General features: G+C 43.2%; 1 long non-coding RNA gene across 1 annotated transcript in view; it reads left to right on the forward strand.

Annotated features, from left to right (window-relative positions):
• LOC129049151 (uncharacterized) overlaps positions 1-21,721 on the forward strand; it is a 123,675-nt gene extending 101,954 nt beyond the window's left edge. Inside the window, exons 7-8 of the long non-coding RNA XR_008511983.1 lie at positions 10,348-10,431; positions 21,416-21,721. This is a non-coding gene — a long non-coding RNA (uncharacterized LOC129049151). The remainder of the gene's footprint in view (positions 1-10,347; positions 10,432-21,415) is intronic.
• Positions 21,722-23,096: the final 1,375 nt, after the last annotated feature.

The following is a 23,096-nucleotide window of genomic DNA, read 5'->3' on the forward strand; positions in this document are numbered from 1 at the left end:
TCTCAGGATGAAACAAATTGAAATTTATTTTAAAATATTCTTCACTGATCCTGGTGGAGGCAGCAAATCACCAAAAACTCAGCTCAGGGCATCGGCCTAATTCCTCCGTGAGGGAAGCCTTGGAAGAGCCGGGTCACATCTGTATTCCAAGTGAGAGAGTCCAGAGAGAAAAGCACACAGCAGTTTCTTTCATAAAAATTTTAAAAGGAATAGTTTGTTCATGACCTTGGTTGATCAGGGTCAGGTACTTGACATAATAATGCTTAATATATCAGAGAAATCTGTGTTTGCTCACTGGCCCATGCGCCTGATCCGGCTTCCCCAGCTGTAACTTCTCAGGACTCAGCCCTCGGGAAATGCAAGTCAGTTTGAGCTGTTTTTTTCCCCCCTCCCTTCCCAGTTTGGTGCAAAATCCAATGTAATTTTGGCATTTAACCACTGATAAGTGAAAAATAAAGTTCATTGAAAGTGAGTGTTGTCATAGTTCATAAGAACTCACAGTCCCTGCATCTGGACAGCTGCCTTCTTGGCCAGACATCCGATGACAGTCTTTCCATTTTATCACAAGGCTTTGGACTTCAGTCACTCTATGTTTCCCTCCCTGAGGCAGTGCAGACCCTGATTTGTCTTAGAAAAAATTAAGAAGCAGTCAAAGAATGCCTTTAGGGCTGTCAAACTCCCCCTTTTCCCTCTCGTATGGAGTTTCACACTCAGTGGCTTAGGTGCCCAGCATGCCATGATCTTTCTCTCCTTCCATTAAAATGATGACCAGGAAAGAATCCGAAGCATAGTCATTGGAAGGGAGGAAGGAGTAATTATGACAACAATAGCAGCTAACACTTAGATAGCACATACCATGGGCAAGACACATGATTCTGAGTTTCATGTACATTGACTCACAAATTGCTCCAATAACTCTACGCATTAGAGAATATCATTATCTCCTTATGACACAGAGAGTTTAGTTTACTTATATAAGGTCATGTAGAAGGTTGTAGAGACATGATTTGAACCCAGGAAGTCTGGTTTCTTCCATGTACTTAACCATTATATTTGAGAATGAGCATGATTAGTTGGCCAAGGTGTTGCAAGCACTGTGCTAGATACTGTAATGTGTTATATTACTTAACATTCCTAACAAGCTTTTGATAAAGGTTTTAAAACCTCATTTTACAAGCAAGACAGAGAGGACAAATGATTCGCTAAGATTTCATACCTAGTAAGTGTCAGGGCAGAAATCTAAATTATGATCTGAATGAGTGCAAATTCCACATTGTTTCCACCAGAGCATTTCGGGATCCAGAACATCAATCCCAGGGTAAGTGTCACTCTCTTTAGATATGGCTCTCACCTGAAACCTCAGCACTCCAGGAGGCTAAGGTGGGAGGATTGCTTGAGACCAGGAGTTCAAGACTACCCTGGTCAACATAGAGAGACCACGGCTCTACAAAACAAAAATTTACAAAAAAATTAGCCGGTCAGAGTGGTGTACACCTGTAGTCCCAGCCACTCGGGAGGCTGAGGTAGGAGAATCACTTGAGTCCAGGAGTTTGAGTTTGCAGTGAGTTATGATTGTGTGCCCCTGCACTCCAACCTGGGCAACAGAGACCCTGTCTCCAAAAGAAAAAAAGTATCAGAGCATTAAGTTAGATGATAGGAGCTATGATCATTTGGGGTACACCTTTGAGTAGTGACCTGTAGGTAGGAGAAACATTTTATTTTGTGGGGGTGGGGGAGCATGGGTGATAAGAGTTGCTTGGCCCTAGAAATTACACTCTGTAGGCTGGTGTCTACTCAGCCATGCTAGCATGCTAGCCTCACATAGAAGCTTTTTCTCTGCAGTTCTAGCCCACTGTATTTGACTGGCCTCATCCCAATAGTTCACAGCTTCCCCACCCCCAAGTCACCATATCTGAAATTAAACTTGCTTTCCTTATATTCCCATCTAGGGTTAATAGTGTTGCCTAAGGTTGAAATACCCCTTCTCCGTCACCTGCCACATTTAATCAGTCCCTAAGTTCTATAGATTCTGCCTTTTACAAACGTTTCTAGTCTATTCTCTTATGCCTCATCGCTCACACTGACTTTGTTTAGATCATTCATCATCCTTTGCCTAAATTATTGTAGTTGTCTCCCAAGTGGCCTCCTTACTCTGAGTTTTTCTCTCCTCTACTCTATCCATCATACATCCCCTTGTGTAATTGCTCTAATATGAAAATCTGATCATGTCACTTCCTTGCCCAAAATCTGTCTGTTGCAGGACCCTAGCACTTACATAATATTTCCTCAAACTGCATGCTAAGGGCTTCAGTGATGTACTCTTGGGACTGAAGGTATCATCAGAAATTTAAAAAAAAAACTTTAATTTCAAGGACAGTTTAAAATTTAAGTAGATGCATCTTCTAGATCATTGGATGACTGTTTGTATAACTAAATGCTGCCAGTTGATTTGTCTTTACAACTGCCTTTGCATTTAAAATTACCCTGAAGACAGGCTGGGCAAGGTGGCTCATGCCTGTAATCCTAGCACTTTGGGAGGCCAAGGTGGGTGGATCACCTGAGGTCAGGAGTTTGAGACCAGCCTGGCCAAAATGGCAAAACCTGTCTCTATTAAAAATATAAAAATTATCCGAGCGTGGTGGCTTGTGTCTGTAGTCCCAGCTACCTGGGAGGCTGAGGCACAAGAATCGCTTGAACCCAGGAGGTGGAGGTTGCAGTGAGCTGAGATCGCCCCACTGCACTCCAGCCTGGGTGACAGAAAAAAAAAAAAATTATCCCAGAACCAAACATATAGACAGGGAAGTGCTGGCCATGTGACATCACCACAGCCTCTTTGAATGGTTGGCTCCATGCTAGTTTGACTAGGGAGGAGTGACATTACTGAGTCATTGCTAGGCACATCACGGAGACAAACTGAATTGAAAATATTCCACATGCTTATAGTCAGTACCACATTCCTAGGCAGCAGACATTTTGTTTCAGTAGTATTAGTTGCGTTAAATGAATTTTGTTAATTTGCATTTAATTGGTTTTACATTATAATTCTTTTGGATTTATAATTGGGAAGTTATACCCCATTGTTAAACTAAATTTGGTCTGAGAATGCCTCCCTACCTTGAGTGCCTAGGTAACAAACTACAATCTAACTTAGTACATACACAAACTGAAAGCCTAACTAGGAGTAAAGTCTCAGCCAATCACAGGCTACCAACTGATCAGACCATGTGCAAATAAGGCAACCACTGAGCTGTAACCAATCAAGCTGTTTCTGTATCTCACTTCTGTTTCCTGTCCCTAAGGCTGCCTGTCCAACCTTGTGAACCGAGATCTCTGAGCCTCTTCTGCTTCCGAGGGCTGCCTGATTCACAAATTGCTTATTGCTCAGTTAAACGCTGTTAAATTTAATTCATCTAAAGTTTTTTTTTTAACATGCTTTATGTTTGTATATATTTAAATAATATAGTAAAAATGAGTTGTCAATACCAAGAATATTTAATTAAATTCTTTTAAAAAATGTGATCCATACAGTTTTCCATACCAAAGTCCGGGAAATCCTTACCTCACCAGTAGAATCAAGTGCAAACTCCTCAGAGTGGCATATGAGGCCATTCTGCCCTTTCTCGAACACCCTTCAGCCTTATTTCCTGCATCTCTCCCAAAGGCTGCTCCTTTTCACTGGAGTAGAGCTTCTGGACAGTAGGGACTCTTTCTTATTCATATGTGTACCTACAGAACCTATCAATGAATGATTACACAATAAATTAATGCAGGAATAAATGAATGAACATGTGATGGAAGCCAGGAGGAAAAGGAATAAGGCTCTTTCACAGACCAATTAGCCAACTCCTAACATTACTGGAAATAATAAGAGTAGAGCTTGCGGACAGTAGGGACCCTTTCTTATTCATATGTGTACCTACAGAAACTATCAGTGAATGTTTACACAATAAATTAATGCAGGAATAAATGAATGAACATGTGATGGAAGGCAGGAGGAAAAGGAACAAGTCTCTTTCACAGACCATTTAGCCAACTCCTAACATTACTGGAAATAATAAAGTTCCTTGCATAACCCCAGGCTGGGACTTTCCAGCCTCCCCTATCTCAGCCACAATTCTATTACAAAGTAAGTTATTTACAGGCAGAGAGAGAGAGAGGCAGAGACAGAGAGATAGAGAGAGAATGAGAGAGAGACAGAGAGACAGTGTGTGAGCAGAAGCTAACACTCAAAGGAGGAAGGTCAGATGCAGCCTGTATTCTGAGAGAAGGATTCATCTCCCCACAGCGTTTTCAACTGGGGAATTCTCAGAGGATCAAAGAGAGACTCTGTCCACACTGCCACCCATCCCATCTGCAGCCTACGGACTGCTCCCCTCCCACCCGTTTTTAGCTTCCCAAGGAAGGATGATTCACTTAAACAGACTTTTATGTGTACTTTATTTTTAGTCCAGAAAGTATTTGTTTTCAATGTTTGTGTATGGGAATGTGAGTTCAGATCAGCTGATGTGGCAGTGGGCATGAGTAACTTAGCAAGCGAAGCTGCACAGCTTATTATGATCTCCAAGGCCCATGTCAGTTCCAAACTGCTATGCTCATAGTACTTACTGGGTGAAAGTCAATTGTAGTGGTCCCTATTCTGCTCTCATTCTCATATAGAGGATGTGGATGTGCTGTGTAGCCAGCCTGATCCCTTAAAAAGGAAGACTTTTCTTCCTTCGTTTCTTCTTTGCCTCCTTCTTTCTTTTCATCATTCAAGAATTGCCTCCAGTGACAAGCTTGTCTGGCCTTTGATCCTGATCCAATACAATAAAATTATAAAATAAGTTATTCTGTATCTGCAGAAAGCTTTACATATGGACAATTCAGTTGTAACAAGGAGGGTGTCAGCCATGGATCTTTCCCCATAACCTTGACTTTTAATAGTGTATTTGGAGACAAGGAGACCTGGGTCCTCCCAGCTCTGTGACCAGGAACAGTCATTCACCTGTTTTGACCTTAGATTCCTCCTCTACAAAACGATGATGGAAAAATACCTGCTCTTTTTTTACATGAATTTCAGTGATGAGGACTGAAATTAAAATGAGATGATTTTGGTAAAAAAGCTTTGTTAACCATATAAAGTACTAAGCTAATCTAAGGGGTGGTAATTGTTCTTAGCATGCCTTTCCCCTCATTAGAACCATTGCATCCTATATATGTGAAAGTAATTTTATAATAGGACATTAGCTTGGTACTGTTTAGCAGCCATGATAGACACCCTTAATCATTCTACCAGACAAACATACTGAGAGAGAACTGGGCCGTGGCATGGATGCTTCTGGACAGAGGCAGGCCACCACCACTGCTTGGAGAGCAGGTCAGAGGGCACGTGCTGTGGGTGGAGAGGGTCCCAGTGTTGAAAGCTGTCTTTGTATTGTGTGTTGAGCTCTAAGTATAGATGGAAAACATTTAAATGCAAGGTGATTAAGCTTGCTGGTGTCCCCTTCCTGATATGGATGGGACTTCCCTTCCCAAGGATGGTCATTGTTCAAAAGAATTGAATAAATTCCCAGGGATTTTTGGTCACTTTAATTATATTCTCTCACTGCACTCAAACTGCAAGACAAAGCCATTCTCTGCCTTTTGTGAGCTGTATGTAAGCACCCTGCTTTATCTATCTATCTGTCTATCTATCTATCTATCTATCTATCTATCTATCTATCTAATCTATTACATTTTATTGTGGTATGATTAACATGTAAAACATGTACATATTTAATGTAAACAACTCAGTGAGTCTGGGGATAAGTGTCCACTCATAAAACCATCAAGCCTGTAGACATCAACAATCATCTCTCAAAGTTCCCTCCCATCCGTTTGTTATTATTATTACATTGTGGTAAGAACACTCAATATAAGATCTACTCTCTTAGAAAATTTCAAGTATACAATACCATATTGTTAGCTGTAGGCACTATGTTGCACAGTAGATCTCCAGAACTTATTCATCTTTCATAACTGAAATTGTGTACCCGTTGACCAACACCTCCCCATGTCTCCCTCCTCTCAGCCTGTGGTAACCACTATGTCTCTGCTTCTATGAGTGTGACTATTTTAGAATCCACATGCAAGAGAAATTATACAGTATTTTTCTTTCTGAGTTTGGCTTGTTTCATTTAAATAAATAATGTCTTCCAGGTCCATCCATGTTGTCATAAATGACAGGGTTTCCTTCTTTTTAAAAGCTAAATCAAATTCCGCTGTGTATAAATACCACATTTTCTTTATCCATTCATCTGTTTTGGACCCTTAGGTTGATTCGGTATCTTGGCTATTGTAGATAGTGCCACAATGAACATGGGAGTGCAGATATCTCTTTGAGTTACCAATTTCATTTCCTGGTCATATGGTAGTTCTATTTTTAGGTTTTTGAGAAACCTCCATCCTATTTTCCATAAGGGCTATACCAATTTACATTCCTACCAACAGCACACTAGGATTTCCTTTTCTCCACATCCTCACCAACATTTGTTTTTTTTAATCACCCCACTTTAAAACCACAGTGATAACTTGGTGAGTTTGTTAGTTCTTTAATGCCTGCCCCTCCCTGCCTCCCTTCTGGCATGTCACCCACATGCAGAAATGCATGTTGGGGAGGACGTGTTAGTGCTTCAATATGGGAATAAAAGATCTTTTCCAATGATACAGATATCTTCCTTGTTCCCTACCTCCTTTCCTTTAGAAAATGCACATATCCTCTTCAGGATATAAAACCTACCCTATTCATGATGGGACAGCACTTTTCTCACTGTCATCTTGAGCCCCATATTCAGGCTACTCATTCATTCATTCATTTATTCATACATCCAGTACACAGTGATAGAGGTCCTACTATGTGCCAGACATTATTTGAATTGCTTGTAATAAAACAGTGAACAAGAGAGTCAGGGTCCCTGCTTTTATGAATCTTATCTATCTATGGAGCAAAAGGACACAGTGAATAATCAAATAAAAAAGTACATGGAAAGACAGCTTTGGATGGTGATGAGTGCCATGAGTGAAATACAATGACATGATAGAGAATGACCAGGGAGGGGACTATCTGGGAAGGCCTCTCTGGGGAAGTCGCATTTGAGCTTAGACCCGAGAAGAAGGAGGAGCCAGCCATAGACAGGTCTGGGACAGAGCATTCCGTGTTAAGGGAACATCAAGTGCAAGGGTGAAAAGGCTTCTCTAGCTTGCTGGGAAGCCAGACTTTGCTTTGCTGAAGTTGACAGCGGCTGGGTATCCAGTTGCATAGGCCAGTTTTCTACTCTCTAAACCGTGTCACCAGTGAGTGCTCACAGGTTCAAGAACATAGGCTATCTTCTTCTCTCCTAACTGCCCCATTTTGCAGGGTTCTCTCCAGCGAAGAGAGTAACACAGATTGTAGATCTGGTTTTAAGTCACCACCTTTGCTCAGTTATCTCGATTTCTCTCTAAGCCTCTAAAGCCTTTGCTGTGATATGCCTACAATACTTACTGAAGCCAAAAGTAGCACACAATTATTCCCCTTAAGTAGTACTAATAGTCATATTGACTTTCAAGTCTTAAGACACTGACCTTAGTTTGGGGACTGATAGTGGGAATGATGTAATGCCCATCTAAGAAAGGATACCTGGGCCGGGCATGGTGGCTCATGCCTGTAATCCCAGCACTTTGGGAGTCCAAAGCAGGTGGATCACCTGAGGTTAGGAGTTCGAGATCAGCCTGGCCAACATGGCGAAATCCTGTTTCTACTAAAAATACAAAAAAACTAGCCAGGCATGGTGGTGTGCACCTGTAATCCCAGCTACTGGGGAGGCTGAAGTGGGAGAATCACTTGAACTCGGGAGGCGGAGGTTGCAGTGAGCTGAGACTTCATCTCAAAAAAAAAATAGAAAGGACACCTGTGTAGGAGCGAGCAGACCAGCCTCCTGGTGTTCACAGATGAGCTTAATCAAGGAGAGTGGGGGGTGGGGCAAAACCCCTTTACAAATTAATGACATTGGAGAAAGAGAAGCAGACTTCAGATAGAAAAGTTATTTACTAGGTGTTAAGAGCTATCCGTCTTTTTGTAGTAGAACGACCCATGAGTGTTTTTGTGAAAGTTCTTCCAGACACCTGAAGGAAATTGTTCCCCCTCTATTCTTTTCTCCTTATGTGCCCATCATCTCTGGAAGTAGTTGAAATACACAGTGCTGTGGTTTGATTCTGTCCCCACCCAAATCTCATCTCGAATTGTAATCCCCACGTGTTGGGGGAGGAACCTGGCGGAAGGTGATTGGATCATGGGGGCAGTCTCCCCCTTGCTTTACTCGTGAAAGTGAAGGAGTTCTCATGAGATCTGATGATTTAAAAGTGGCATTTTCTTCTACTCTCTCCCTTGCCTTCTGCCATGTAAGATGTGCCTTGCTTTCCCTTCATCTTCTGCCATAATTGTAAGTTTCCTGAGGCCTCCCCAGCCATGTGGAACTGTGAATCAGTTAAACCTTTTTCTTCATAAATTACTCAGTCTCAAGTAGTTCTTTATAGCAGTATGAAAACAGACTAATACACACAGTGGTCACTTTTTATCACATAATTAATTTTAAGAAAGTAGTAAACAGAAGAAAATACTCTGTAACTCATATCAAACAAAGTGAGTGTTGCTTGTACCCAAAATTTCTGGGCCAACTCAATTCTAGAGTCTTATTCATCCCCCAAGTAATGCTATGGATCTTCCTGCCTCTTTGTTTAAAGTCCGTCCCTGAAGTCCACCCAAGAGGCTGACTTTGATCTCCAAGTTCTGTGCCACATACATCTCCATTAGAATATGTTGCTCATTTCGCCTTCAGGGCTAACCTTTGCATGCAGCATTCATTTACTCATTTAAGACATTTTTGAACTTGGGCTGTAATCAGTTTGAGGGATACAAGTTTATTCACCATTATGAACAAACTAAACCTGGTTCTGGCCCACGTGGAGCTTGAAGTTTACTGAGGGACATAGACAAATAAGAAAGAGTGATGTGGGGTGACAACTACTTTGACAGAAGTTAAACAGAAGTCACAGGGAGCACAGAGGAGAGAAATGAGGAATGCTACTCTCCCAAAGAAAACCAGAAAGACCTCTCTGCCTCTGCCAGTCTCAGGTCTCATCTTCTAGGTATTTCCACTACTTTTTAATCCTCTTTCCTGCCTCTGGAGAACCAAAGGCCACAGGGTGGAACTGCTCATTTCGATGACTTTCAGCCACATAGCCAGTTAGAAGTCATCTTCTTTTTACCCTTACTGTCTGGCAAGTCCCTGTTCTGCATCATTTTTGCCAAACCAGGTTTTCCTCCTAACGTCCTCTGGCCACAGCCTCCTCTTGGCCCACAACAAATGACCAAGGGTTTCCTATTGATAGGAACATAAAGCTACTATCTCAGTGGGACAAGGATTTAGGGTCATTGTCCCAGGAGTGATGATGCCTCATGTTCCTTGTGACACATCTAGGTTAAGGGCTTAGGAGAAGACTTTTGTGGTTGTGGGGAGAGTTTTTTCTCTAAAACTAATAAGACTGTATGGGAATATCATCAGCTCCTGAGGCTTCATTAGAGCTGAGCTCTAACCAGAGGATATGGGGGGAACTAATGATATTAAGTCAACTATTCAAATGAAGAGATTTGCATGCATTTCCAAGCTCAGGACCTGGTATACCTGCTAGAATTTTAATAATTTAAGCTGTGGCCATCAGCGTTTTTATTACACATTGACTGACTACACTGGGTAGGAAATACGCATTAATAAATTCTATTGGATATTTCTGGGGATGAGGTGAGAGTTTCAAGATGAATAGTGTTTATTTCTGTACAACAACCACAGCTCTTCTCTTATTCTTTGTGACTCTTATTCAGCCCACATCACAGCAAATGAAGTAACAATATCACACATTTGTTGTATTCTATGGACCCTCTCTTTCACAGAATCATTACATTACCAGGTTACCCACTGGCTACCCACTGGCTTGAGACTGACAATTCATTAGGTTTTTGTTTGTTTGTTTGTTTGTTTTTGAGAGGGAGTCTTGCTCTGTTGCCCAGGCTGGAGTGCAGTGGAGTGATCTCAGCTCACTGCAACCTCCACCTCTTGGGCTCAAATGATTCTCCTGCCTCAGCCTCTTGAGTAGCTGGGACTACAGGTATGCACCACCATGTCCAGATAATTTTTGTATTTTTAATAGAAACAAGGTTTCACCATGTTGGCCAGGCTGGTCTTGAACTCCTGATCTCAGGTGGTCCACCCACCTTGGCCTCCCAAAGTGCTGGGATTACAGACATGAGCCACTACGCCCGACTGAACTGATATTTTTATCTTTTTTTTCCAGTTGAGAAGCCTGAGCCTCAGAGGGATAAGTGACTCCTCTCATTTATGCTGCTGGCGTCTGGTGAGGCTTGGTCTCGGCATTCAGGTGTGCAGATGGGTATGTGTGTGGTGGGGAGTAGAAGTCTCTTCTTAATGTTCTGCTGACTGCTCAGTGTTTTATGATGAGCCCAAGTTATTTGTCTTGCATCAGTTTTTCCTCCCTTGTTCTAATGCTTCTCTTTAGATAGAGCAAGTGTATTCTTTTGTTCACCAGCTGGTCCTTTTACCTTTGAGGAGGTAAAAGAAGTAGGTTTCCAGCAGGGGAAGAGGGAGTATGTATGAAGGTCATGGGAGCACAGAGCAAGAAGAAATGGTCCCAGAGGAGTTGCCTAGTGGCCACCTAGGATGAGAGGCAGATTCATTGAATCTGTCTTCGATGTAAGGTGAGGCTGTGCCTACGGGGATGAAAGAAATGGCAGTGAGGGTGAGCAGCTTCCCAGAATACACCTGGCTCCCTCTGCTCATGGTCACTTGTTGGTTGGAGCCACATCTGGGTCTGAGATTCAGGCTGGACACAAGATTGCTGTGATGGATGTACTTTCATTTCATCACATCCTATTTTTATCACAGCAATATCAAGAAAATGAACACACAAAGCTAGATCACCATGGAGAGCAGGCAGTTTAGATGTATTTGTTTTCTCCCCCTGTATTTTTAATGTTTTGCTTGATTTCTCGTCATTTGAAGTTGCTCCTCTGATGTTACAGAGATAACATTTGCCTGATGATCTCAGCCAGAAAGTGGTCACAGGAGTAGCATTCCACAGGACACTGAGCATTCGCTCTTGGGAGCACATCGTTTGCACAAGGGCAAAGGAAAAGAAAGGGCAGCCAAGGCTGGGGCGAAACGCAGCGCCCTCACCTTCGAGAAGGAAGCGTGGGGAGAGCGCCCTTTTGTGGAAGTCGGCTCACTGTCTAATCTGCCTGGTAACAGGCACTCTTTATACCAACGGATATATTTTTTCCCCATGGATTGTGTTTGAAGGTATTCTTAGAAAATTTTGAGTACAACTCTCGGCTGCTTTTCATATCCACCAAGAACTGACAATCTGAAGTCAATGTGCAATTCAAAAGGTGGCATTTTTTTTTAAGAGAGCCAGATTAACTGTGAATTATCTCCCAAATTGGCATGTTGGGTAATTATTTTCATATTTTGGTGCAGAGCCTTTCAAAATATGGGTTTTGCAATTACGTTGAAAAAAAAAAAAAAACCTACTTCTCTCACCTGTGTAGGATTTAAGCAAAGCCCAGGCAGTTTGAGGTTATTTTTAGTCCTGATTAATTATTCAGCCAAGATAATTCCAAGTTCAGCAGCTTATTTGGAAGAGACATGACAGCTGGGCTCTCAAGTCAGCCTCAGGTCAAAGCCGACATCTTCATAGCAAAACCGTGCTCTCCCCACATTTTGGGGAGAGGGCAGCGGGTCGCATTTTCTGTGACACTGGTGTCAGCTTTGCCAGCCTGGAGCCGGTGAGTGGAGGGAGAAACTGCTGATTCAGGGGCCTTCAGACATGGCCGATTTCACAGCAGCGAAAATAGGTCACTAATGACACGTGGCAATGAGCCAATAAACTGTGGCCAGGCGCTCCGAACGGTCTGCTGGTGGCAAGATACCTTTCACTAGAACTCCAGGAAGAAAGCAATCTGCTTTCATTTGTTTAAAACAACCATAGGGTTGCAGAACTCAGAGGCCAAGATTGTGATCTCTCTCCTCCTTGCCTTTATGTTCCTAAACGTTCAAGTTTATTGTTTCAGTTTATCCCTTTTTCATTCCCGTGCACTGAAATAACTGTGGAGCTCCTGCTTCTTTTTTGAATAGTCAAGCTGATATGGTTCTTTTTTCCCCTCAAGTGCCAGGGGGGAGAATGAAGATGATATGGTTTGGCTTTGCGTCCCCACCCGAATCTCATCTTGAATTGTAATCCCCATGTGTGGAGGGAGGGTCCTGGTGGGAGGTGATTGAGGGCTATTGGGAGGATCATGAGGACGGTTTCCCCCATGCTGTTCTCGTGATAGGGAGGGAGGGCTCGCGAGATCTGATGGTTTACAAGTGGCAGTTTCCCCTGTGGCTCTTTCTCCTGCTGCCATGCAAGACGTACCTTGCTTCTCCTTTGCATTCTGCCACAATTGTAAGTTTTCAGAGGCCTCCCAGCCATGTGGAACTGTGGGTCAATTAAACCTTTTTTCTTCATAAGTTGCTCAGTCTCGGGTGTGTCTTCATAGCAATGTGAGAACAGACTAATGCAGGGGACAATGATGATATTATCCTTTCTGATTCCCTCTGTGTTGATGCTGATGTGGCTCTGGTCGGTTTAGTCCATACCATACTGATCTTCATAAAACCATCTCTGTGATTTGGGAGCAGTGTCATGTGTTGCTATTATGTGAGAAAATAGTATTTTTACTTCATTTTGGGTAGTCACTCTGGATTGATGTTTCCTGTTAATCTCCTAAAAGGAGAAGGGGGGAGTTGTAGAGAAGAAGGCTGGGAATGGCTAATCACCCTCCATATAGGCCTCGTGTGATTCAGAACAGAGCTTAGACCAGATTCCCAAACCAAAGTAAGCCTCAGCATTCCTGGGAGGGCCTGTTAAAACCTAGGTGGCTGGGCCTCACTCTCTTATTCTGATTCAGTAGGTTTGTACGAAGAGCCCAAGAATGTGTATGTCTAACAAGTTCCCAGGTGATGCTTGTATTGCTGATTCAGGGACCTGCATAAACCTGAAGTGCTGGGTTAGGTAGGTCAACAGTGGCCTCAGCACTGCCCCACATAAGCAATTTCCCCATCCTAGAGCTTCCTCCACACTGCAGACAGTTTAAGGGTAGAGACCATTTCTCATTCATCTTTGAATTTCCAGACTCCAGCACAGTGCTTGACACAGATGTGTTAAATAGTTGTTGAATGAATTAATAACTGAACTCTATCAGCTGATCTTCTTAGAATTTCTTACTTGAAGTGGGTAATCAGAGATGTTTTACTGAAGCTCTGGAATTACCTTAAATAAGATATTGGTTGCATTGAATGTAAATGATGAAATCACTGAAATTAATATTTTAAAAGACAACGGGCTGGGTGCGGTGGCTCACACCTGTGATCCCAGCACTTTGGGAGGTTGGCGGGGGGTGGGGGGGTTGGGGGAGGTGGATCATGAGGTCAGGAGTTCGAGGCCAACCAGTATGGGAAAACCCCATCTCTACAAAAAAATACAAAAATTAGCCGGGCATGGTGGCACATGCCTATAGTCCCAGCTACTCAGGAGGCTGAGGCAGGAGAATCACTTGAACCCAGGCGGCAGAGGTTGCAGTGAGCTGAGATCGCGCCACTAAACGCCAGCCTGGGCGACAGAGCGAGACTCCATCTCAAAAAACAAAGACAAAAAACAATGGAGTAAGGAGAAATAAGGCAATATGCTCTCCTAAGGGTTGCTCAGGTTGAACAAAAGGAGCTAGGTTTTAGGAAGAAGCTGAGCAGAGGAAAGGTGGGCCTACCAAAGTGAACAAGGTGTTTTACCACCATTTGTAATGAGAGACAGAAACCTTCTGCAAGGAGTGTATTAAGAAGATGACCTGGCACCTTTTCCCTGGAGGATCCCATGCACTGAACCTCACAGGGCAGGGTTAGACATAGTTCTTGTATCAAGGGAGAGTTTTTGGCATGGTTTGTGACTTAGGGACTATGTAATATGTTGGCAACCAGTATGTAAACCGGCTCCTAGGACTCCTCTGATCTGTGTGTTCATTCTTTTATTTGGATGGGAACAAAGGGAAGAATGGAGTTTGAGTCTGGTTTGGTTGGAAACTTCCATCCCTCATGACCTTATGGCTGCCTTAGCATGTGTCCTCTCCATGTGTTGCTGGGCATTTTCTGGCATGCCTCTTTTGTTTTTTGTGGCTTTCTTTTTCTCATGCTATCCTTCTGCTTGGAATGTCTCTCTCTACTGTCCAACCAGCCTAATCCTGGATAATTCAGACTTAACCATTTATAACTTCCCCTAGCAGCTACCTCTCCCAGGAAGTATCTTTAGGTGTCTCTTCTCTGTGTTCTTATAATACCCTATGAATACCTCAATCACTCATTCACTTATTCATTCAACAATTATCTATTGAGTTCCTAATAGGTGCTAGGCATAGTGCTAGTCATTGGGGATATAAAGATGGACATGACATAGCTCTTGTCCTTAAGTAGCTCATTGCCTAGTAAGAGGATATAAATAATTGAACAGGTAATTACAATACAAAGTACAAAGTCCTCAGATAGGAGTAAGCACTGTTGCTATGGAAATACCTAGAAAGGACGCCTACCTCTAACTTGAGGTGTCAAGGAGCATTTTCTAGATTAGCAGTCCCCAACTTTTTTGGCACCAGGGGCCAGTTTTGTGGAAGACAATTTTTCCACTGATGGGCAAGGGGAGGGATGGTTTTAGGATGAAACTGTTCCACCTCAGGTCATCAGGCATTAGATTCTCATAAGGAACGTGCAACCTAGACCTCTCACATGCACAGTTCACAATAGGGTTCACATTCTTGTGAGAATCTAATGCCACTGCTAATCTAACAGGAGGTAGAGCTCAGGTGGTAATGCTCACTGGCCTGCTGCTCACCTGCTGTGCAGCCTGGTTTTTTTCTTCTTTTTTTTTTTTTTTTTTTTTTTTTTTTTGAGATGGAGTTTTGCTGCTGTCACCCAGGCTGTAGTGCAGTGGCACAATCTCTGCAACTGCCGCCTCCTGGGTTCAAGTGATTCTCCTGCCTCAGCCTCCCAGGTAGCTAGGATTACAGGTGCCTGCCATCATGCTCAGCTAATTTTTGTATTTTTGGTAGAGATGGGGTTTCACCATGTTTGCCAGGCTGGTCTCGAACTCCTGACCTCAGGTGATCCACCCATCTCGGCCTCCCAAAGTGCTGGGATTATAGGCGTGAGCCACCGCACCTGGCCGTGCAGCCTGGTTTCTAATAGGACACAGACTGGTGCTGGTCCATGGCCTGGGGGTTGGGGACGCTTGTTTTAGATAAAGAAACATCTTACTCAAGATGTAGCAGGTTGAATAGAATTTTGCCAGACAAAGAGATAGGAGAAGAGCATACCAATGAGAGGAGAAGCTTTTGGAAAGCTCATTATTTGTTTATATGATTAGCTGAAGACTGTAGACTTTGGGGGCTGAGACTGTGTTTTATTCCTTAGTCTAGCCCTAACTCATAGCATCATACCTGGCATACAGCAGATGTCCAAGGAAAAATTTCTTGAATGTGTGAATGAATGAATTAGCCTGTGCTGCAATGGCTGTTCAGAGTACTAACCAGTAACCTCAGAAGGTGATGATTCTTAGAAAGTGAAGCTTTGTTGGCTCAATGGCTCTCTATTCTAATTCTTGTATGCCCTTCCTATGTGCTTATCAGTTGGTTAGCAGACATTAAAATTGCGTGGGCTGTATGTGCAGGTTCATTTCATGTTCTGAGTACGATTGCTGATATGATTTCCATGTAGCAGCAAAATGCTCCCACCCAATGCTTTGAAAACAAATGTGCAAATTCCAAAAAGAGGATTAATGCAAACAAGGTTAGAACCGACTGAGCATTTTAACACTGCATGAAATATAAACAAATCAAACTGTGTTTTCAGAAACAGACTTCTTTTTTTATGGTTGGAAAAATACTGCTTTTGTTGTTGTTGTTGCCTCCATTGTCAGTTGCCTCTCGAAATGTGTTCTGCTGTTAATGGAACAGCAGGCAGGTCTGCAGGCCCACGCGTCCACCCACTCATTGTCAGTGAGCACTGGATTTCTGAATCACCTGGGAAAATGGGAAATGATTAACTCAAAGCAAAAAAGGTGACTTACATTTTCTGAATGAATGATAGTGATTGAAGTGCTAACTCCTAAGAGATTTGCAGAGGAGTTCATGCAAGGGGTAGAGAGCGTCCCTGTGTTCTTAGGAGTTGCTTTAATAAAAGGAGCCCTGGCTCAGAGTGGGGGAGGCAAAGCAGGCAAGAAGCAGTGAGTGGGAGAACTGAATAACTTGATTGGAGAATCCTTGTGCTACTCCTCTATGCCCTGATTGTGTGGGCTGACGTCTGGCTGCAAATAGATGCTCAATAAAGGATTATGGCTAACCACAGCTCCTAACAGTGCTTTGAAACTGAGTGCACATTAGAATCACACTGCAGTTTTAAAAAATACCAACTCTAGGGCTTCATCCCAAGAGTCCCTGATTTAACTGGTGTGGGATAGGACCCAGGCATCAGTATTTTTTTAAAAGCTCCCCAGGTGCTTCTATTTGAAAGCCAGGATTCAGACTAATTGTTTGTAGTGGATTAGGAGAGCCTCTTGCCAGCCAAGGAGTGGCTCCTTCACTATGAGCTATCCCTTGTTGTGATCTCTCTTCCAGGACAAGAGCAGAGAAGGGAGTACAAGAAAAGAGGAGTAATTAAGGGTTTAGTGTGATCCTTTTAAAACCCCAGTCCAGAGAGGCTTTAAGAAACACAGGTTAGGTCCACACCGATTGATATTGTTATCCTTGAAATTGAAAAGAGAATATGGAGAATAATGAAGAGTTGGCAATAATGATGTGGCAATGGGTTATTGGCAAGGTACTTCCAGAAGGTCTTGAAATATGTTTGGCAAGAAACTCACTGATCAGATGAAGGGACCTGTAAAGTGAAATTTGAAGGGAAATAAAGATACTGAGGGAAGTGGGGAGAGGAACTGTGGAACTAGAGATCAAGGAATAAACTGCTATATGACTCATTTGAAAAACAAGGGAGGCCTCTCCGAGATCCCCAGGAGAGATAAGGAAAAGGCACAGGGATAATGCTCACAGGTATGGATGGTGACATATGTTTCATAATTTCAGTTTAGAGAACTTAATATAATTTTTTTCAATTTATTATTTTAAGTACCACCAACACTGTTAGGGTGAGACTTATAAGTGGAACCCTCCACCAGAATTCTGCCCTCCAGTTACAGATTTCCAGAAGGTGTAAAGCATTGCAACATTCACATACTATGTTCCATCCCAAGCCTTATGAGGTCGTCAAAACCATACCACAGTATTCTTGGGGGAAAGTGTCTTCATAGAGAATATTTCAGCACTCATTTTAATAATACACCCTTAAGCTGTTCTAATTTGTGCCCATCTCAATGCAAAATTCAAATTTACTTGAAAAAAACAAAAACAAAAACCACTAGTCTAGTTCAACCTCAGACGTCCTAGGTTTCTTTCCTTGACCACCTCCTATGCTGAGCTTTCATCTCGTCCCTCCTGGCTGGAGCAGTTAGGTTTACCAGAGCCACATAAGTGAGAGCTACCATTGGCCTTATCTTGGAGAGCCCAAGCTTTCTGGCATAAAGGAACTCAGATCCCTTAGGACTCTGGGAATCTCACATGCCTCTGACTCCTTCAAGAGATGCAGCATCTGTATAACCAAAACGACCACCCTCTACTTCCCTGTCATGTCTTGCTTGGCCTCGGAGTGCACAGAGGGGAGGCTTCTGTGGATCACCCCTCCACCTTGTATACACACCTCCTAGAATTGGTGTCTCACTGCCTAACTATGTGCCAATGGCTCTGATCTGTAAACAGGATATTGATATCAGATCTCACATAGTTTAAGCTTCTGCCAGTAGAATTTAGCTACCTTCCCGATATCTTCCTGCTATGTCAGAAAGCACAGCTCCTGAGCCCTCAGCACAGTAGTCCATGGTTTAAACTGAGGGAAAGGACTTGATCAGCTGATACTAGTGCAAGAACCTGGCTGAAAGAGGTCATGAAGGCCCTGAGCATCTGCTTACAGGCCTTCCCTTTTCAGTTTTCAAAGTGTTCAAAAGGGTGGAGGGCCCTGGCTTCTCTTTTATCCATGGAATGCCTTTTCTGGTGCCTTTTCTTACTGTCCCTGGCCTGACATGCTTGGGTCAGGTCAGAGAAGGGCTTTGCCTTAATGGCATGGTTATCTTCAAATCTCTCTTAGTATCCACTAAGCCTATAGGTCTTTGATTCTCTAAGGTTCGTGGGAAATGGCTAAGGGGTGCTAGGAAAGATCTACTCAGGATCTGCTCTTACCCCATTATGATGCTAGCCATCTAGCAGAACTTGTACAGTATTTAAAAATAAACAATGTCAACTCTGATTCTTCCAGGCAGTTCTGAACTTTGAGGATGAAAGTTCACATGCCTCAAAGGTCTTATATAATTTGGTTTCTAAAGAAATTAGCCCTCCAGGTATTTCATATCATGATCATCCTTTTTATCAATTACTAGATAGTGTCTGGAGCCCCCAAGATCCCTTGTGACCTTTGTCTAAAACTGAGAAAACCCACTGAGTGAGCAGCAAAACTGTCTTCTCCTTGTGCCTCTTGGCATCTGAATCTGATACTTATCACTCTTTAAAACCTGAACCAAAATCCATTGTCTCTGGTAAGCAGTGTTGGGCATTCTGAATCTAGAATTTGGGTTTGAGTTTCCTTTGGTGTCTATTTAAAAAAACAATTGTTCATGCAAGTCTAAATTTTATCTGAATTTTTATTCTTCACAGTGCATGTGCTATGGGGCTCAGAGATACTAAGTGTGATGTTTTAAACAGTTACTCTTAGAAAGAGTGACTCATCTCAACTTTCCCTAAGTGGTCATGTATTTTGCATATCTATTCTAGAATGCTCTAGGCCCATGGGCAATGCACATTGCACTCACAGAGGGCATACAGTTGGCATCTGGCTTAGAATACTCTCCTTAGCCACATCTTTATCTGCTTGGCTACAAAACCGAAACTTTCTGTGCTGTTGGGGATCTGTTTTAGACACTGTCCGGAGTTAAAACGAATGAGCCAGTGCTTGAATATTTCCTCTTCCTGTTTGTGTAGCCTTCTGCACACAGGTAGCAATGGTAACTGCCCAAGTGTGTTGCAATTGCATCTGGACTTGCAGATGCAGAGCAGGCCCTATGGATCCAGCTCCCTCTCACAGATACCCTGGGTTTGATGTGCTCTTCTCTCCTCTGACTCTCACACCCACCCCCAGTTTTTCCCTGACTCTCATTCACATCTGTAGGAGTGGGTGGGTGGCTTTAGCACTTAGGCCATGGAATCTGAAGCCAGGATGAGGGCACAGGTACTGGCTCTCAAGTGTCCTTAAAGACTCCCTAACCAGCACCACTGAGCTCTAAGTATCTCCTTTCCTTGTGGCTTCTTCCATCCTGGCCTTTCTAGATCCTGTGGGTTGAGGTCTGAAGTTTTTGTCCAGCATGATCTACTTCCTGGAAGGCTGGAGACCACACAAATCCTGGGCTGATTCAGCTTCCCAACCTTCTCCAAGTGGCTTCTACCACTGGGATACCAAAAAGGGGTTGTCCACTGAGTTTTGGTTACCACCAATTTTGCCTATTCCCTTCCCTTCCACAGCTGTAGGATGTTACGGGATGGTGATATAGTTTGCATGCTTGTCCCTGCCCAAATCTCATGTTGAATTGTATGAGAATCTCCAGTGCTGGAGGTGGGGCCTGGCGGGAGGTATTTGTGTCATGGGGGTGGATCCTTCATGGCATGGTGCTGTCTTTACCATAGTGAGTGAGTTCTCACGAGATCTGATTGTTTAGAAATATGTGGTACTTCCCCTCCCTGCACCCTCTCTCTCTCGCTCCTGCTTTTGCCACGTAATATGCCTGCTCCCCCTTCACCATCCGTCATGATTGTAAGTTTCCTGAAACCTCTTAGAAGCTGAGCAGATGCCAGCACCATGCTTCCTGTAAAGCCTGCAGAATCATGAGCCAATTAAACCTCTTTTTTTTTTTTTTTAAATAAATCACCCGGTCTCAGTTATTTCTTTATAGCAATGCAAGAATGGCCTAACACAGATAGTCATCTTTTTCTTTCTTTAGGTACCACCTCTGCCCGACCCCCTAACCTCGCCAGTGCTAGCAAGTGTGGTCCTTAAAGCTTAATTGGCACCATGGGCATGGTATAGTCCATGCCTATAGGTCTGGTGCAGGATGAGTCCTCCTCTACACTGGTCCTCAGTGCCCTAGTGGGGCCTTAAAGTTTCTGAATTTCCATTCCTTCTTTTCCTGTTTAATGTTATTAAGTGAAAGAAATAAGAGGGCGATCTCTGGTATGTAGCCAGAGTTCCTGCTGCAGCTTCCTTCTTAGAAATTACTTAAGAATCACTTCATATGTTTTTCCCTCTCTCCTGTCTTTTTTTCTACTGCATTCTATAACAAGGTTTCCAGACTCAGTTTATCAGCAGAGATCATTCTCCTTCCCTTCATATCTGATTGGAAATTAGACCTGCACAGTCCTGTGGCTGTTGGCACTCAGGAAGGCTGGCTGGAGAGTCTTTACTGTTCTGAGCCTGACAGGAGGCAGTGTTTGCCTTGAGGCCATCAAAGACCTCAAATACCTCAGAAAACTGAGGCTGTCTACCAGCTGCCTTCTCCCATCTACACCTGGCCCCTACCATTCTTCATTCTTGTAGCATCTCAGAGCTGTGACCCAGCCAGGGTCAGAAGGTTCCCTCCCCACTCCCCACCTCCTCCTCCCACCCACCTTCACCCCAAGTGCTAGAGCAGTGCATCCTGGAATAGTTTCAGCTTTTTGTAACAAGCAGCTTTAGCAAATGTGTGGCCTGCAACTCCAACTGGTGGTTCTGACACACGGACCTAGTTTTCAAAACATTTATATACACAGAAATTTTCACATATACATGTACAACTTGATGGATCGTCAAAAACTAAATATTCCTGTGTAACCAGAACCCCAGTAAAGAAGCAGAATATTACCAGCATCCCAAAGCTTCCTTAATCCTCCTTTCTAGTCACTCTGGATTTCTAGCAGCATGGATAGCTTTACCTGTTCATAGATCTTATACTGATGGAAGCATATTCATAGTTTATACAATTTTGTGTCTGACTTTGGTGCAACATTATGTTTGTTCAATTCATCTATATCACTGCATGTGGTCATAGATCATGCATTTCATATATTGTGTAGTGTATGTGTGAATATACCACATAAAAAATCCATTTTACTATTTTTCTCCATTTTTTGTTCCAGATTTTGGCCATTACAAGCAGTGCTGTTGTGAACGTTGTGCCTGCCTGTCTTCCGGCTGGACATAGGTAGGTGTTTCTGTTGGGTGGTATGCAGAAGTGAAAATGCTGGGTCATGATATATGCACATGCAGCTTTGGAAGATACTGCCAAATAGTTTTTCAAAGTGTATGAGAGTTTCAGTTCCTCCCCATCCTCGCCCACACTTGGTATTTTCTGCATTTTTATTGTAGCCATACTGGTGGGTGTGTGGTGGTATCTCACTGTGGTTTGAATTTGAATTTCATTTTGAGTGGCTCTGTGGCAGCCCAGGAATGAGGCTAGGGCATCAGATAAAAGATGTTGCCGCAGACATATGTCTGTTCTCGCTTTTGAGAGATGTGGCTATATTAGTCTGTTCTCATGCTGCTAATAAAGACATAACTGAGACTGGGTAATTTATAAAGGAGAGAGGTTTAATGGACTCACAGTTCCACATGGCTGGGGAGGCCTCACAATCATGGCAGAAGATGGAGGAAGGAAGAGCAAAGGGACATCTTACATGGAAGCAGGCAAGAGAGCATGTACAGGGGAACTGCCCTTTATAAAACCATCAGAGGCTTATTCACTATCATGAGAACAGCACAGGAAAACCCCGCCCCCATGATTCAGTTACCTCCCATTTGGTCCCTCCCATGACACATGGGAATTATGGGAGCTACAATTCAAGATGAGATTTGGGTAGGAACACAGCCAAACCATATCAGCAGCCTTTCTCCCCACTTTAGAGATATCTTATTTATAGAGGCTAGCTTGAAAATCCAGAGTCTTTTAAGTCAGCCTACATTCTCAGAAAACATGCTATTGTTACTAGGCCTGGACACGTCATGAAGTATCATGCAAGTGACTTTGACTGACTGATACACTCATTTTCTCTTCTATCTACAAACAATAGTGGAGTCCTATATATGCCAGGCACTTTTCTAGGTGTTGAGAGTACAGCAGGAAACCAAACAGAAGGTAGACTCTTTGAAGTTCACATTCTAGGGGAGAGAGACAATCAACAATACAATGAGGAAATAGATGGTCAGACAGTGACTGGCACTATGGAGAAAAATAAGGCAAGAAAGGTTGAGGATCTCCAGGCACAGCTTTCAATAGAGTGGTCAGGGATGGCCTCACTGACAAGGTGACATTGGAACAAAAGCCTTAAGCTTCCATGGGAACAAGATATGTGGGTATGTGGGGAGGAACATTCTAGAGGAAAAACCATGTGCAAATGTCCTAAAGTGGGAGCATGCTTGAGGAACAGCAAAGAGACCATTGTGGTTGGAACTGAGTGAGCAAGAGATGATGTGCAGAAAAGGAGAAGGTTGTGCTGGGCCTGACAGGCAACCCAAGGACTCTCAGCTCTGAGTGAAACATCCTCAATGGTGCTCCAGTATCACCTTCATGGAGCGTCCCAGTATCAAATCTTCCTATCAGCTGAGACCAGTTGGCTCTCTTTCCATAGCTTAGGATGTGTCAGGTTAGAATCCCCTCTGCCCCTAATCAAATCTTTTCTGGTCATTTAGAGGTCATTTTGACTGGCACAGCAGAATGAGGAGGGACAAGGTAGAGTATGAGGATCTCAATTTTTCTGTGATTTGGTGAACAACACTGGAGTTTAAATGTTCCTAAGAGAGTCCCCAGGCTGTCCCTCAACA

Source organism: Pongo abelii, chromosome 10, assembly GCF_028885655.2.
Source record: "Pongo abelii isolate AG06213 chromosome 10, NHGRI_mPonAbe1-v2.0_pri, whole genome shotgun sequence".
Lineage (NCBI taxonomy): Eukaryota > Metazoa > Chordata > Mammalia > Primates > Hominidae > Pongo > Pongo abelii.